Below are 16,738 nucleotides of genomic sequence, written 5' to 3'. Positions count from 1 at the left end.
TATCACCACGGACCAATGTGATGTGCGTAAGCGCAATTATACATGTTTTCATTTGGAGACGTAGTATGGCAGAGAAATAGAACAAGGCAAACTGTAGGGATAAGAAAAAACGGTTTATGTGCGCTCTTGTTACAGTGCTGGGTGTTAAAATCGGCCTTTGGAGAGAAAAGGACACAGGTGAGAGTTTATTTTAAGTTTTGGAGAACTGTAGGCCAAACAGGCCTTCATCACTTTCACTCTTAGCCACGAAGATCTAGCCCAAATTTTCTCACGGTCTTTATTATAGTATTGGGCTAATGCAAATGCCGCCTTGATTGAGCATGCTTTTTTTATACAGTGTTTTCCTCTTGCTTTGAAACTCAGTATGGTATTTCTGTTTGGTAAACTAAAATACGCGCGCTTGTGACGGTCCTGTCACTGAATATTTTCAATCTTCTGTGCCTAAACAATACTCACCTGTTGAAAAAACGGCATTGCAGGACAAGGAGCGTCTCTACATCCACGACAAACGCCCACCCATTTGTGCGGTCACCTGGTGGACCATGCTCAGACGCCTACTTATGTAACAAGTCAACGGTTGGACCAACGACCGTGTGCGTACCCCTGGGCGTGCCCGTCAACACGTTCATGGTCTACCTGAAGCTGAGGGAGCATTTTGCGTTAATGGCGGCCGACGACAATGTAGGCCTTTGGCCATGCAGTTGGAATACACGCCTACATGACCCAGAAAGTCACAAAGTCACTTCCAGTGCTTGGCAATCGGCCATGAAGTCAAATTCACTGTTGAAGGTGTTGAACACACTTTGTAGCTGCACCCGCGCTATGAGGCATCATGTTCAACAGGGGTACCAAAACGCAGTTATTTACACCAGTGAAGATTGACGTTTGGACCTCTCTATGAACACAGATCCTTTTTATCTTTAGTATGCAAAGCAAAACAACTTCTAAATGTCCACTTTAACCCCTTACTTAGTGCTGACTCGCGCTGCCTGGGCAATACCTACGGAGATGTGTCAGGAGAGACGGGATCTGTAAGAAACCCGTCCCCAGTCCTTAGCTGCATTTGAGGTTTCGCGGTTCTAAAGTTCGCTGCAGTGCGCTGCTACAGCCGCCACAATGAAACAGGGAAGGCACAACGGATTTTTATGCCTAAATGTTACTGATGGCATATATGCAGAGTGTAAACGTAAAAATGAGATATTTGTCAGAGGTGGCCTTCGTGTATTGTTTTGGTTATGTCACCTTGTGGTGTGCGCGAAAGTTGCCGCCCTATATTTAGTCTAACTAGCCGGCATTTTGGCTTTACTACAGTGCATTCCCAGTTTTTCGGGCTCTTTCTTTATGTCTACAGAAGTAGAAGTCACGACTCCAGCTTGTCTGGGCCCCATGGCCGCGGTGTACGTCTTGATAGCGTGCATTGTGGAATGGCGAATCAGACACAAGACTTTTCCGAATGAACTAAGGTTTGCTAATGCATGGCCTCCAATGTCGGTGAGTCATGGCTGGAGGGTAGAGACTTTCGTAGGTCGTGCCGGAGATAAAGTCAGTCCCGCAAGGACTGTGGTAGTGTCACTAGTTCATAGAAGATTAGCGGCAGAATGGAATAGAAAATGTTTCGTGAGTGGTAGTGCTGTTCAATGAACCTCACTGGACGTGGCCGCACCAGGTGTGCGCATCTTCGCCTAAACAGAAAGACTACAGCGCAGACCCAGGCCAGCATGTGGACAACGAGCAGGAATGAATCATGACATTCAGAAGCAAATTCGTAGCTGAACCGTCACTACCGAATGCGAAGAGGCTGGCGTTGGCATTGAACATTTCCAGGAATGTTAGTGACGGGGAACAAGCTTCCTGTGACATGATGTGTTTATGTTGAAGGCAATGCAACACAAAGGTTTTAGAAGCAGTCACGTATTCCTTCCCTGCTTCCCCATTTACACTAAAAACAGTTTCGAGCAGTAGGAGCAGATAATTAAGGGTACGATGTTTTGGTGGTCTCACATAGCATGTATTCTGAAACATACACGGACTGGATGAAGAAGTTCTTTAAGAGAGTAACAGTAAAGTCACAGTGAGGAAAGAAACGCGCATTGGCCCTGATACAAAAGTGTGGTGTAGAGAAATTTGCTTCGCAAGCAAACAAAGCAAGATTGTAACTAATGTTAGAAATCCGCTCAAAGCAAGATGTGAAACACAATATTGATGAAGCGCTCAGTTAGCGGGAACAGCCCTTCCAAGAGGGAGGGTACCTTTATTCGATGCTGCCGATGGCAAAGGAATGACAATTGAACAGAGTAAAATCAGAGCTCCAGGAGAAAGAAAGAACCCCAAACATAAAGACAAATTACTAATTCCTCCCGTACATGGTCTTCCGCACTAAATAAAAAAAATCGCGGCCACAAACGACATGTATGGCGTATTTTGCGCAAAAAGACGGAGTGGGCCGACTTTGACCGGAGTGAACAGATTACACGTCTAAAGAGCAAGCAGTCAAAGTAATGTGTCCCGTGCCTCGCACGCACCAATAGAAGCGATGCAAAAAGAATAGGGGCCACAAGATCCCACTCCTAAGCGAGCACCACTAGGTTGGTCAGATTAGTAAGTGCATATATGCAAGGCCATACTTGCCTCTTTTGTATTCTTCGCAAAATAGGCAAGTACAATTTTATGCATGCCCAAACGTCTAATATGCCCAATGAGCCTTATAAAACTATCGGAGAGATGATGGAGGCATAGGGCTTGCCTATACAGATGAGAGCTTGCGTGAGACGTCTATCAGTCGCTTAAGAGACAGAAAAACTATTATTTTGTAGGATTGAGCATCCTTAATACAGGGCGCGTTCGCCGTTCCAGCTGAGTGTGTTAAGTGTGGGGGCATTATTAAGGGTTTCGTTTCCTGTGCTGACAAGCAGGCCAGGAAAAACCTTCGGAGCCTTCCGCATGAGGGATTACAGACACCTCTTCTCTCCTTTGGTGGAAAATCGTAGGTAACATGTTACCGTATATATATGGTGAGATGAGCGCCGAGGAGAACAAAGGCTTCAGCTACTTTGAGTAATGTGCATAGTTGGATTTACTTGAGTTGTGCATGGTTGAGCAATGTGCATGGTTGGAACTAGGTTACATTTCCCCTGCTTATCAATACCCTCGTCAACAAACAACTACCCAGTTTGGCGGTGCCCATGTTCCTATCACGCCTGGCAGCAACCGCAAACAAAATTCCAAGAAGGCAGTTTCCCGCCTCGCCTATTTTCATTTCTGTGGCTACAAAAAGAAACGCACCGTTCACGCTCATGAACAAGTGAGGAGTAAAAAAGACTGCACGCAGCTCTGCCTCATTTCTGACTGTAAATCATGGCACTGCTTGCATCTATTTGCCACCTAATTAGGTACACGGGTATCAGCAGGCAGGGCGGAGAAAAATTAACCACGGAAGGCTGGTGTTGTGTCACTACGCTTCGCCGAGAATGAAGAAGAAAACAGAACCTGCCTCGAGAGCGTTACCGGGTTATTGAACAGAGCATAATTACTTGAACTATGCCGCGTGGTGGAATAATTTTCTCATTACTGCCAAGAACCAGATACGCTGCTGCGAACTTAACAACGTACAAAAACACACACACTTGGGCGCTGTGCGGGGTATTATAACCAAAAACCGCATGGAGGGCGAGGATAAACTTGAACTGATCTGCCGCAGGAATTTAGGGCGAAGTGTTCGGAAAGGGCGATGAACCTGCTACGACCGTGTCAACAGAAACAGGAAGGCAACGCTGGCTAAAAAAAATGCTTAGAACCAGCTATGAGATGTTACGACTCTGGTTATTTCGCAGCGGCAGAATTTTCTGTTTTTATAGCAATGCTTTCATGTTGACGCTCGGTGGAAACACCAAAATAAAATACTGCTGACTCGCCCCAAAGGATTTTGTGTGGCCCGTGGTCCTTTAAAGGGGGGTCCCTGGTGGAGCCCCGTTGTTTTTTAGTACTATACTGCGTGAATTCTCAAGTCATTCATGACTTTCAATTCTAAGTGGGGATATTTATTTTGCAAGACCCGACAGCACAATTTACGAATACTGCAGCATTAGTAACGCAGGAGGAAGCAATATAGGAAGTGCTTCAAATGCGTCCAGTAGACATCTTTTCGAGGAACGCTTTGTGCTTCCGCTTTATGACAAAATTATGTTTGTTCTTTCAAGCGGTGCTGAGGGATTTTCAATTTATTCGTAACCGTACGAAAAAGAAAGTTTTAAATTGTTGAGGTATTGAGTGCCTCAGCATAGGGATGCTAATTTAGTGGGGAGTCCTCGAAAAAGTGAAAACCGTACAAAATGCCAAGGAACAATACAGCAGACAGCGCTAATTTGACGTTCCTGAAATAGAGCGTGCCATAAATTGCTGCACAGAACAAAAACCGGAATTCATCCAGCTTTCCCCCAGCATCACAAATACCGCAATATATAGAAAAAGCCCGTAATTATCATTGGCTTTCGCTTAGGTGGAAGCTACTGCTGGTGCATTAGAGGGCTGAGCGCCGCTTGGCGATCGAAGATTATTGTTTTTATTTGATGATTTTTATGCATGACCATTATATGCCGAGTTCCGCACAGCACGAATAATGCAACGTCATGTATCTGCTCAAGAAAGCGGACTCTGCAAAATTAACCCCTCCAGTTTTTGTTGTACTTTAAGTGGTTGTACTTTAAATAGAGACAATTAGTCGAAGCAAACGGATAACCCGCATAATAAATACTAACTAGCGAAATAAATGTGTATCTCATACACTACCAGCGCACGGCGAGCATATCAAGGACGCGGAAAAACGAACCTTATCAGAAATAATCATGAAAACGAATCAACCTTACCGCGCAAGAACATTTCCACAAGAATACACAATCGGCAAAGTTAACACTCATTTCCCAAGCAGCTTACGTGAGGACTAACCGCTTTGTAGCGAGGTATACACGAAATGATGGGCTATTCGTAGTCTGCGGAAAAGCTACAGGAACAATGCAGAACAAATGTGAGCGTATCCATCCAATTCTGCACGAGAGAATTCCTGAAGACCTAAGATTTAGATATATCACAGAGGGAATTAATTTTAAGGCTCTCGAAGCGACGAAAAGACGATTTGAATGCAGGTTGACGAAAAGTTGAGAGGGGAATGTTGCCTGGGACAAGGTACCTCTCGTAACAGAAAAAAACAGTATTTTGTGTCTGCCTTAAGAGCATCGCTAGTACTAAACAAAGAGTATGAAACATAGATGTATTAGCTTTTTGCCTTGGTAGTATGACACGGCATTACCCCGTTGTTTGGCACGTCAACTGTTTGTCTGATTGAACGTGTTTTACGCACCAAACACGTTGAATATTTGTATTAGCGCAAAACAAGATACTTGGCCAAAGCAAATTAGACGAAACAAATACTTTAAACAAAAACAAAACTAGTAATTTTCAAAATATTGGCATTCAAATTGTTCATCTGATACACCACCTGAAAATAACAGACTAAGACAAAAAATATCGCGGATCTCAACCGAAACTTGAAAAAATGGCCGCGTATCTGCTGCTTTTGTTGCGAATGTCGAAGAAAGACAATAGCCGACTCGCGCCCTGCCGAGTAAATTCCTACCTTCTGTTTCCCGCTCACCTCTGATGCTGTTCCTCTCCCTTCTCGTTCCTGCCAAGATAACAAGCTAGAGGATGCCTGAAGTCAATTTAAATTTACCGCGTTCCACCGCTCTAAGGCGGGCGCCTCGATGCCACCGCTGCCGTATGGCGGAGATGCGCGTTAACATAGGCAACCTACTGCAACGCCCTAAGAACCATGTTGCGCTACTGCACGATCGTTTCAAGCGGAACGTCGATGCCATCTAGTGGAAGCTTTCGTTCGCCTGGAGCCCCGGGCAACAGCAGGCCACCATTTTCTGCAGTTGATATAGTATTTTATTTGCCATCGCAGACACCAAGCATCCATGAATTTTGTAATAAAGGTACACTGCATATACCATTTCTGTGTTGATTATCTGTTTTATATTTGAGTAATGTCTTGCCCTTGTTCAACAATGTTTACAAGTATGAACATTGCCACTGAACTTAGACGTAGACATTTGGCTGTGGGTATATAAGACTATTGCGCAACTTCTGTTTCGATTTGGCCGGGTGGCTGAATAAAGTCACAGATAGACAGACAGAGATACATACAGACCAAATTTTCTGCGTTTAAGTAGCCCAAGAAATACTATCGTCTTTAAAAATATCACGAGACCGCGTAAACCTGTCAAGCTTTGTTTGTGCACAAAAAAGAATTCGCGACGTAACCACAGTTAAGCCTGTAAAAGTGAGGAAATGCGACACGAAGAGAAGCGGCCCAGGAATGCTCAGAAATTTGTGAAACTTTTCCGAGTCTTTTTTTCCTTGCTGATATTCCAACAGTTTTGGGTAATGTTTTATACCACTTCCGATATTATACAATGTGTTACAATGCGACAAATATACGCTACGCAATAATAAAGGTAGACCTACTTCGCCCTTTTACTGTGCGAGATGACAAGGTGGTACTCTCCAGACAAACGAGAAAAATCAACGTAAGTTGAATCCAGCTATACACATTGTGTGGTGCGCCTATCACCCTATCAGGCTTATGTGATGGATTCCCTACAAATGCTTTTACCCCTCTAGCGGCAATTTCGGCTTTGTTACGTGAATTTACGGGGCTTACACTAAGACAGAGGGGAGGCGCATTTTTACAATGTATAGGGACGCTCTACACGGATAAAAATCAGACTTCGCCAATCCCCTCGAACCGCACGTGTCAATTTTTTAGGAAAAGGCGCTAGGTTATTAGGAGACTGTATCGGTCGATACCCCTCAGTGTGTACGCGCTAATCCTGACATATCGGGCAAAGCCTGACTGGCAGGCTTCAGACACCGACGAAACGCAAAACAATTTACCAGATTCGGCCCCTAGCGGTTCGTGCCTGAAGTGGAGTGGCCGTCTTCTCCTCTTCCGGTTGAGATTGGCCCTCCTTTTCACTATGTTAACAAGCCTCGTAAACTTTCGAAAGAACCTTGCAAGTATTAAAGAAAAAAACAATAGGTGGAATCATCAGATGACTGTGTTTAGGCTTAGGCTGAAAATAAAGCGGTTAAGTGAACAGAATGGTTTGTAACCATGTGACCTAGCCTGCAAAACTTTCCGCCTTAGAAAGTGGCCCAGGCGTACTGCTAGATTCTCTACATACGGATGCTGTGAAACGCCGTGTTGTACGCGCACCGCGGCCTATGGGCGCGAAAGGGGCAACTCATCACGCAAACGGAACTGCACAGCGTAAAAGTGGAGGTGTCTCGGACCATGTCTGTTGTGCCGGCCTACCAAGGGCCTGGATGGCAGCGTTGCCCTGGCAGCATTTTCTTTTATTGTAATTTGGGAATGGTCACAAAGGAGACCACTTGTTCTAGTTTCTTGAATAGTTACGGGACACAGCCATGATTTATACCGTTCCGCGGTCGTGTAGGCTGTTGGTACTCTCGACTCCACAGCTGCGCGACGCAGAGGTAGTGCGCGTTTCCTTTACGCATATGTTCATGTGGCCTACGGAGTCCACAGACTATTCATATAGCCCTTGCTTACTCCCCCAGTGAGTCCAAGGAGGCCAGCACCGAAGGCCAGCACCGGTCATACAATATGATACATTCGCACCAGCACCAGTCATAGCTTTTGACATAGCTGGACAAATGTTCCGATGGGGCAAACGGGCTCCTGGTCGCACCTGTGGAGTGCTTGTCGTCGTCATGGATCAAAAAGTATAAACTCACTAACGAAAGTATTTCTGCTTCTGTGACTATGCAAATTAATATATATAATGAAGTATTCACTTTTATAATTTTAACAAACAACCTATTTTCTGTCATCCCTTGCGATTTTAAAAACAAATTTATTACGGCTAGTTAAAAATATTCCCGTTACCCCAACCTTTTCTAGTAGACACTAGACATTGACTTTTTACTCGAGGTGAAGGATTCTACATCATCTCCTAATAAAAAATTAGACATTGTCATTTTCTATTGCAATTTTCTTGATTTTGCGATGTTTAGCGTGTCCGGTTCAAATGAAGTGGAGCAGCGACTCATAAATGTCCTGTTTCGTAACTAAAAGTTGGTGGTAAGGATGGTAATTATAGAAGCTCATTGTTTTTCTGTGCCCTTAGCGCCCGTGAAATAAATTATTAGAACACTGTTCTTACCATTCCAACCGGCTACAGGGAGTCTAGTTCAAACCTATTTGCTCAATCGAAAAAAAGTGGCCAAAACAGTTCATTCGCTGCACGGACTGGCTAGTATAAAGCATTATCTCATCCCTAAGGTCCAATATGGGGTTATTGCTCCCTGACCTGTATCTGTGTTTGGCTCCCCAATAGGATTAGCCATACTTAGCTAGCTATGATCTACTTTCCTGGGCGCGTATCTACACTTGGTGCTTGCCAGCCTGGGCGCACTCTGTCAGGTGTTGGGGTCTGATAAATATACACCTAATTCAGACACCTAAGCAGATGTAAGTGCAACTAGTTTTCTTTCATTTCTCCAATGCTTTTATATTTTTCTGGTAGGTTTGATTTCATTCAATTTTTGGTATGTTTATTGGTAAACGAAACTCTGATAAAGAACATAAAACCTAATGGCGTAACGAAACTGTTACAACGAATAAGCCGTAATGTCTTGATATGTATGGTTTATTTTCTGTTACCATTTATTTCCCACAGCCACTGCTAGAATACTTTGTCACCTGTGTACCAGCATAACGTACTTCTTGGTGTTGGTGTGTGGTTAGTAGGAAACGTAGTCCCCGTACGGCATGTTACCCTGTTTAATTTCTCCTTTCTCTTTGCACCTAAACACATCACGTAAATACAGCTCCTACACTTTCATGTCTATTTGTACTTCTATATTGTTTTGTTTTCTTAGTCCGAGCAAATCTTTTTTTAATTATCTCTTGTTTTGGGGCTCTTGCCTCCCTGCTCGTTTAACAAAATTGGGTCAAAGACTTCTTCAAAGACGGCATATCACGTTCAACATAATCGTTTCTTTCTTTCTCGCGTTCAGTATATTTTCTCGGCTTTCCTGCCTGATTCAAGAAATTACCGATCCGTAGCCACCCATTCCTAAAACAGTTACTTTGGCACTAAAGGGGCACACAAAGGTTATTTCAGACGTACCTACCTAGACCACCAGCTCAATATATAGCTCAGCGAAACGCTAGCTTTGGTCACACAGTAGTGGTCTGCGGTCTTTCGGCACCGAGGGAAGGTCGGCTGCATGACATATCGATGGTTGTCGCAGTTCTCTTCCTCTCGTGGCTTCAATTCTTGCACAGGGAACATTCCATTTGATTTATATAGCGGTATTTTTGGAATACTCAGCACTACATATTTTTGCAATATGCAAACAAAGCCACCGCATGTTCAGAGTGGGAATCCATGCTTTGTGGTCTAGACTAAGCTACATTTATTTCGTTCATGAGTGACGGAAGCGGTATACCTCATTTTATAACAGAAATAGTTGATAGGTTCTGTTTCCCTGCATGATTTTTCTGCCTATTCTAACGATGTGAAATGCATAGAGCGCACGCAAAACAAGGGCATTGCCATACTGACAACTTCTGAGTAGGAAACAGATCTTCATGGTGGAAGGTTTATTTTAACGCGTTTATTTTTTATTAGTGATAATCCGCAAGGACCAAAGTAAGGAGCAGTTGGGCGCTGCTGTGTTCCTTCTGTGCGTAAAGTTAAGTTCAGCTAATGTTGTGTAGGCAAACGAGGCTGGGGTCAAAATATTTAGGCGGTCGGCGATTGTTCAAATATCGCTGATGCGCGTACCCCTTGCCTGTAATTCATGTGCGCACGCCGGGAGCTGATCGCTTCAAGACTCATTACCTTCTGGGAATCAGATGTTTCACTACTAAAGAAATTATCACAGGGGAAGAGCTAGAACGGCCTATTTTGGTCTATCTGGAAGCAATTAGGAAGGCAGGTAAAATGGAAGAAATTGAGCATCGTCTAAGACAGCGCAATTACCAATGCGCTGCAGGTTTCTTCGTACAAGCAATGTTCCCTAACGAGTAGATCATGCAAGGGGTTCACGTTGCAGTCTAAGGGAAGCGATGACCTTTAGGATGATTATAAAATCGATGCCTGGTAAGGAATGCGAATGTGCCGCACTTTCACGAGTTCTGTGCAACGGTTTTAGTGTGAGATCCGGAATGCAGTACGGAGCATCCACCTTTAAAATTACCGCACAATATTAGAAGTCAATCACAGTTGAAAAAACTAAAAATTTTGGTAACCTAAACCAATCACCTAGTACGCCATTGAAAACGGCTCTGCGTAAAGACTTTCCCGCGCGGTCTGCAATGTGAACTGTGTACAGTAGAAACCGCAAAGTCTGTATTGGGAACCGAGCGTTTTGGTGCCGCTGACCCACTGCACTGTGTGCCTGTTGTAAATGTGAGAGGCTTTAGGTAGAGCGCTTTTCAAGAGCCATTTATGTAGAGCCGTTTTCACTGTAGACAGCCCACAATGTCTACAGTGTTAGCTGTCTACAGTGTGAACCGCAAAGCCTGAAGAGTGAACTGTGCATTTTGGTGCCCCTGACTCACCTAACTGCGTGTCTTTTTATTAATAGAACCTGAAAACTGATACTGGCCTCACGGCAACTCTTTCTAATAAAGTGCTTTACTTATTCGGAAACGTTGTTCTATATGCTGAGAGTCAGTGTGAAAAGTGGGCATTCCGATTAGTCCCAAAACTACAGTAGTTGTAAGCCTGAGGGTGAGGCCTCGCCCCGCCGTTGCAAGGACACACTGCAAGCCTATTTCAAATAGCGCATTGAGGGTAATACCGTGCTATCGTTAATAGATCTTATAGTAAAGGAACAAAACGGACTTGCGTAACATATCAGTTGCTTAGAGCAGGTGGAAGAAGCCATCACAATGCCACATTTATGAAAATAATTTTTGTAATGGCAGGGTAACAACCAAGAGAAAGGCGCTGAGGACGGCTGCTTACCTTTGAAAACGGGCTGGTTCGCATGTGGGCCTGACTTCAACATTAAGCGGCACGCAAAAAGCTAGCTACGGGCAAATGTGGAGGCGAAAAATTACAACGCGTACCTTTCGTATAGCGAAAATAGTGATTCTAGTTTTTCACGTTCTTAGGAAAATAATTTCGACAAAATTGGTGTTTGATGGCAAATTACTTTCTTCCACGGAATGAGTCGAGCTCCGGGTTTTATTTCGTTATAAAGGAAGCTAGTGTTACAGAAATTCCATGTCATAGTTTTTAAATAAAAGCTAATACGTGCACTTACAAGTAACTGCAAAAGCCATCACGTTTTTATTGAAAGAAGTGCTGCATTTTCTAGCTTCTGTTTGTAAACTAAGAGTAAAATCCGATCACAGCGTAGTCGGGAGAATCTTATCCATGGTTACTAGCGTAGTATCTTCCTCCCAAAGCAGGCCTTTCCGCTCCCGTTGTAGGATGAAATAACCAAAATGACCATTTTGTCCCCGTCTTTATTTCTAAGAAAAACATTTGTATACAATGAATCACACGGAGGAGAATACTTGGAGTTGGGACACCCATCTTGGATACTAATTAAAACAATCCTGCCAGTATTTAAAGGAACCGCGGTTTTGCCAAATGTTTTGCTTTGCGGGGTGGTGTCGTGCACCGGCCTTTTGGTGGAACTGTGGTTTACTTGCGTTTCCGGAGACCTACGCGTCAAGCAGTACAAACTCTCTCGACGCAACAACATATATACCGGAGACAAAGAGGGTCGCATGCACCCAAATGAATAATATCTGGCAATGGGTCAGAAGTTGTTGGCCCTCACAAGGCTTGAAGCAGTGGTGTAAATTTAATATTTTTTGGTAAGCTGATTATAACAGTACATTCGGTTGCACCTGCCTTGTCACCTACTGTGGGGCTGACAATTTGAGAATCTGATTAGTAAAGTAGAAAAGGTGTTTTCAGCGATACATTTTGCAGCGCATGGCCTCTGCCTTGATACCCTTGATCTCATTGCCGTTGCCGCAATGTCAAAGTAGTTTTATTGGCACGTCATGCTTGATGACTGATTGAAAATTAGCCCTCACGCACAAATTGCATCGTTCTGCTGAATTGGTCATTCAGTTGTTCCTGTTGAACACAAGCTTAGAAAGGGAAAACAAAGTCCGCACGAGGGAGCATTCCGCAATAAACCCAAAATTCCTTAAATAGCTACGTAAAAACCGATAAACGTGCCCGGGATATGCTTTATCGCTGCAAATATCGTCGAAATACTATAGTCATAAACCGTCGCTGCCACGTACATAGCTATCTTCTCTCTCCGCCCCCCCCCACCCCCCCGCCATGCGTTTACCCTCCCGCCTCCCTCCTCCCACTTCAAACATGGTGCTGGTTCGCTCGAGTGAATTTAACTTTGGCGCGTTCCACTTCTCGCGAGCTATCTATCTTAATCTTTCAATGCTGTTGGTATTCTTAGATGCCGCCAGGAGGGCTAGCGTCGTGTTCAAGTGCATATCGTGTTTTTTGGTCAAACACTTTTTTCACGGCGGATTTTATTTGCTACTAAAAAAACGATGCTGCCCTGTATATTTATTAAAGAACATTAAAAATATCACTTACCTGTTTGTCTTTTGGCCCGAAAAAGTTTAATGTTTTGGCCGCAATTGTTCGCGAATATGAATATCGCCACAAAATTCAGTAGTTTAGAACGGGAAATGTTTCGCTACTTAAACGGGTTGTTCGAAAACTCTGTGAAATGTTGTCCGGGTGGCTGAATCGAGAGACGGACGGACGGACGGGCGGACGGACGGACGGACGGACAGACAGACAGACCAAAATTTCCTTGTTGAAGTAGCCGAAGAAATACTATGATCTTTCTATACAGAAAACAATGAGCACAGATAGATCTATCATTACCAAATTTTTTCCGCTCAGCCACGGCATACTCATAGGTTTAAAGGAAGGATATATCTTCAGAGTCGATGCGGGAGGGCAATCGTTACAATATTAGACACCATTGTGGTTACAATTTGGCGTGAAAAAGGAAAAAAGAAACCAAAAGGTTAGACGGCCCTCAAACTAAGCTTGGTTCCTCGAAACGACAGGCAATAATTTTCACGAATTCATTTTCTGTTTGTTCTGCCCTTACCTGTTCAACTTCATTCCTCCTACGTTGATCCCTTGCTTCTTTATCGCCTTAGTTTTGTCTGGGTACGTGGACATTCAGGTATCTGGCTTAATAAATCGACGTGTCCTCTGGCGGGAATGGCATTGGGCGGGTCGATAGGGAAGGAACTGCTGCCAATTTCCTTTATGACTTCGGCTCGCTTCGTAGGCTGTGCTTACTTCAATGTATGCCTGATTCTGCTCACGAAGAATCGGAGCTCCAGCACCTTCGGTACTCATGGAAGTGCAGCATAAGCAAGTCGCGAGCTTGCGCAGTCACCGTCACGTGCTTTGGCTGTCAGGTGTGAAATTTAAATTATTACTTGCACCGCTCTAATCTGGCCCCTTTCGCCGCTATGCGCATTCTGCAAAGAACTAGAAACAATCAATCATTTCTTCTTCCCCTACCGACATACGTTTCTCCTCTATAAGACGAAGATACTTAGGAAGCACATGCAGCCAACTAAACCTGCCGCTGTCTGCTACACTTATTTTGTCATTCGGGGCGAAGGAACAGGGATTCTGCCACGGGAATCTTTGCCATGCGTTGCACTCATTCATCGTGGAATCAGGCCGCCTGCCGTGTTAGACATCCTTTGGCCCTGCTGGATTCCCCAGTCAAGTAAATGCGCGCCTAGCTCACTGCTTCGTATGTAACACATTCCTCCTTCGTGTTTCTTGCTTCCAATTTTCATTCAATGCTATTCGTTTTTATTTGTTGTTTCCTTTTCTCATCTCCTTACTTTTATTTCTCTAGTCATCTACTGCTAATTCATTCTAATATTTAAATATTTTTTCCCTACAAAAATTACATAATTTTTTTCGGTAAGGCGCCCATTTCCTGGCCAATCCACCTAAGTGGATATGAGCCATTTTACTGGTATAACCACCACTAAAGTCTGCTTTAATTCTACCAAGTTACGCAGAAAATGCCTAAAATAAAATAACAAAAATACTCGTCGGTACTAATATGAATAAACGAGAGAAAGGGCCGGCGTTGTGTAAAAATAAACTGATATGGCGCTGAAACGCTTTCTTGAAAAATACGTTACACAAATGACTAAGGCGTAATGAGGCACTGTGGCAGGCGTTGGTGAAAATCGTCCGATCACAGGTTCCCTGGAAACCTCATGCACATAATAAACGATATCTTTGCCCAACATGCGCGACTAATGTCCGCTTGTTATTAGGTACAAGCTCGCAGGGTAAATTTGCAATAAGGTAAGTTGCATTATCTTCGCTAAGATTTTGTCGCTAGGATCATTGCAAACAGGAATAAAATGTTTTCGGCTAAACTTACACTCCGTGTACTGGGATGGGAAGATCCGCGTCATCAAAAGCATTCACTCAGCAGAGGTGTGCGCATGCCATGTTGTCTCAACACGATGACTTCATCGAAGCGATTATTTTTGTCGAAAGTACGTTGCCCGAAGTAATTTAGCATTATCTGTGTTTACGCATGTGAACTGCGATTGCGCGGTTGAAGCATAATGACGTTATAGGTGACGTATACGTATGATCATATTATGCTGCGAGCCATTAAAGTACTTTTGGCTACTCAACCACGCTTGCAGAGTAAACAATGTCCCTTATGGTTTTTGTCCCGGTCCTCCACGCAGGTGTATTGGAATAAGAAATGATGCTGTTAATGTAAAGGACATGAGAAATAGCGGACCAAATCGCGCCCCACACAAACACACTCTGAAGTGCTAGAACGTATATTAGAACAAAACCTACGAGCAAATGACGCCGGACTTTCTGTGAATACTTGGCACTGTGCCAGAGCTCACAGTGCCGTGTCACAATATATAGGTTGTCTTTAGGGCGACGGTGCACCAGACGCGCTGAATCGCAGCCAAACAACGTTGATCAAAGAGCATGACGTAGCGGTAGAAAAAAGACAAAAAGTGAGCCTACAAAAAGGGAGCAATCAACTCACGAAAACAAAGGACACTAATAAAAAACGCAAGCACGCAAAAGTGCTAAGCACAATGGCTTAAATCCTGCCGAAAGTGTTCTACCTTTACTTACATAACTAGCTTAGTTACATGTAATCTGATGTTAGTGAAATTATAATGAACGTATGATGTTCGTGACGCAACAGCCTACAATCCGCAATTACTAAAGCGAGGAGGATAAGAAGCATAATAAGTAAGAAGTTCACTAGTTTCACAATGACAACCTACAAAATAAGAACCAAACCACATTCGAACCAGAAACTAAGACACAGAACTCAAACGGGGAACATCCGTCAAACAGTGAACGGATCGAAACCGTTATCCGCAGACTCGAATGCGAGCTGCCGTCCTTGAAGCATCAATTTTACTTGCGACGTTCAATGTGTAACTAAACAACAAATAGAAATGGAGCTAAACAAAACTGAGGGGCCAAGCAGCACACAGTGAAGAAATAATCAATGTGATGATTACTATTTTTAAATTGTTCTTTTATTTCGCTACGCTATCTCTTGAAATATCTTATGGCACAGGCGAACCTCCTCAATGTATGCTTTTGTTTAAATTTTAACTATTTGATTGCATTTGCAATATCTATAATATCTGGCCTACTTATGAGCGCGGTGTACGTGTCTAGAGGAGCATGCGTGCACGCCCATGCATGCTTTCGTCCTTTATTCGCGTCTGGTACTGTCGTGAAAAATTGAAATACGAGGTGCGGAGCGCGTGGCGTTGAGTACATGCCGGGCATCCTGGTGACGAGCCGCGTGTGCGCATTGCGAACAAGTTACAAAAGTTTGTGCCCGACTTGATATGCAAACACCGTCGTTCGGTGTGTGCGCGTTTTGGTTTGTCTTCCCACCAAGTTCGGTGTCCACTCATGCAAGCGTTATCTAACTCTGTTGCTGCGATCAGTGAAAATGTCGCCAGCAGCTACATTTCTCCATTTTTTATTCCGTGCTGAGCGCCCTACGTACGACGGAAATACAATGGTCTTTCTATATCAAGGTTGGTCACGAACTCGCGTAACTTGTTTGCACTGCGCATACGCGGCACGTCGCCAGGATGCGTGGCGTGTACTGAAGGCAACGCGCTCCGCTGTTCGCGATAGAATTGTTCACGATAGCACTTTTATTCCTTCTGTATAAACTATTGCCTTTTTTTTCCGGGCCTCACTACCGCAGCAGTGTTCTTGGCTCTAGCGATAGCGTATCGCAAGCGAAATTGGCCCAACATCGTCTATTCTAGTTCGTGCTACACCAACGCCGCCTGTATAAACATTGCCTAACGCGTGAGCGAAAAATGGCCAAACAGCCACTCTCCTGTTGCTCTCTCCTACCCTTCCCCGCTCCTAGCCTTCCAGCATGCTTTCGTGTCCGCCAGCCAGTGCCGCTTCTCGAACACTCTGCAAAACAGTGGAAAGTTTGTTTAGCGTTCCCGAGGCGGCGCTCCTACGCCTTCTTGTTTTTCACCATGCCTGTCTGTCTTGGTCTTTCACTGATAAAAACTCCTTTGTCACGAAGCAAAATCCCTTGCGCTGCCGCAGGCTGATGCCCG

Source organism: Haemaphysalis longicornis, unplaced genomic scaffold, assembly GCF_048455015.1.
Source record: "Haemaphysalis longicornis isolate Haplotype H1 unplaced genomic scaffold, Haemaphysalis longicornis Haplotype H1 scaffold_4, whole genome shotgun sequence".
Lineage (NCBI taxonomy): Eukaryota > Metazoa > Arthropoda > Arachnida > Ixodida > Ixodidae > Haemaphysalis > Haemaphysalis longicornis.
Note: the sequence above shows the minus strand (reverse complement) of the source record.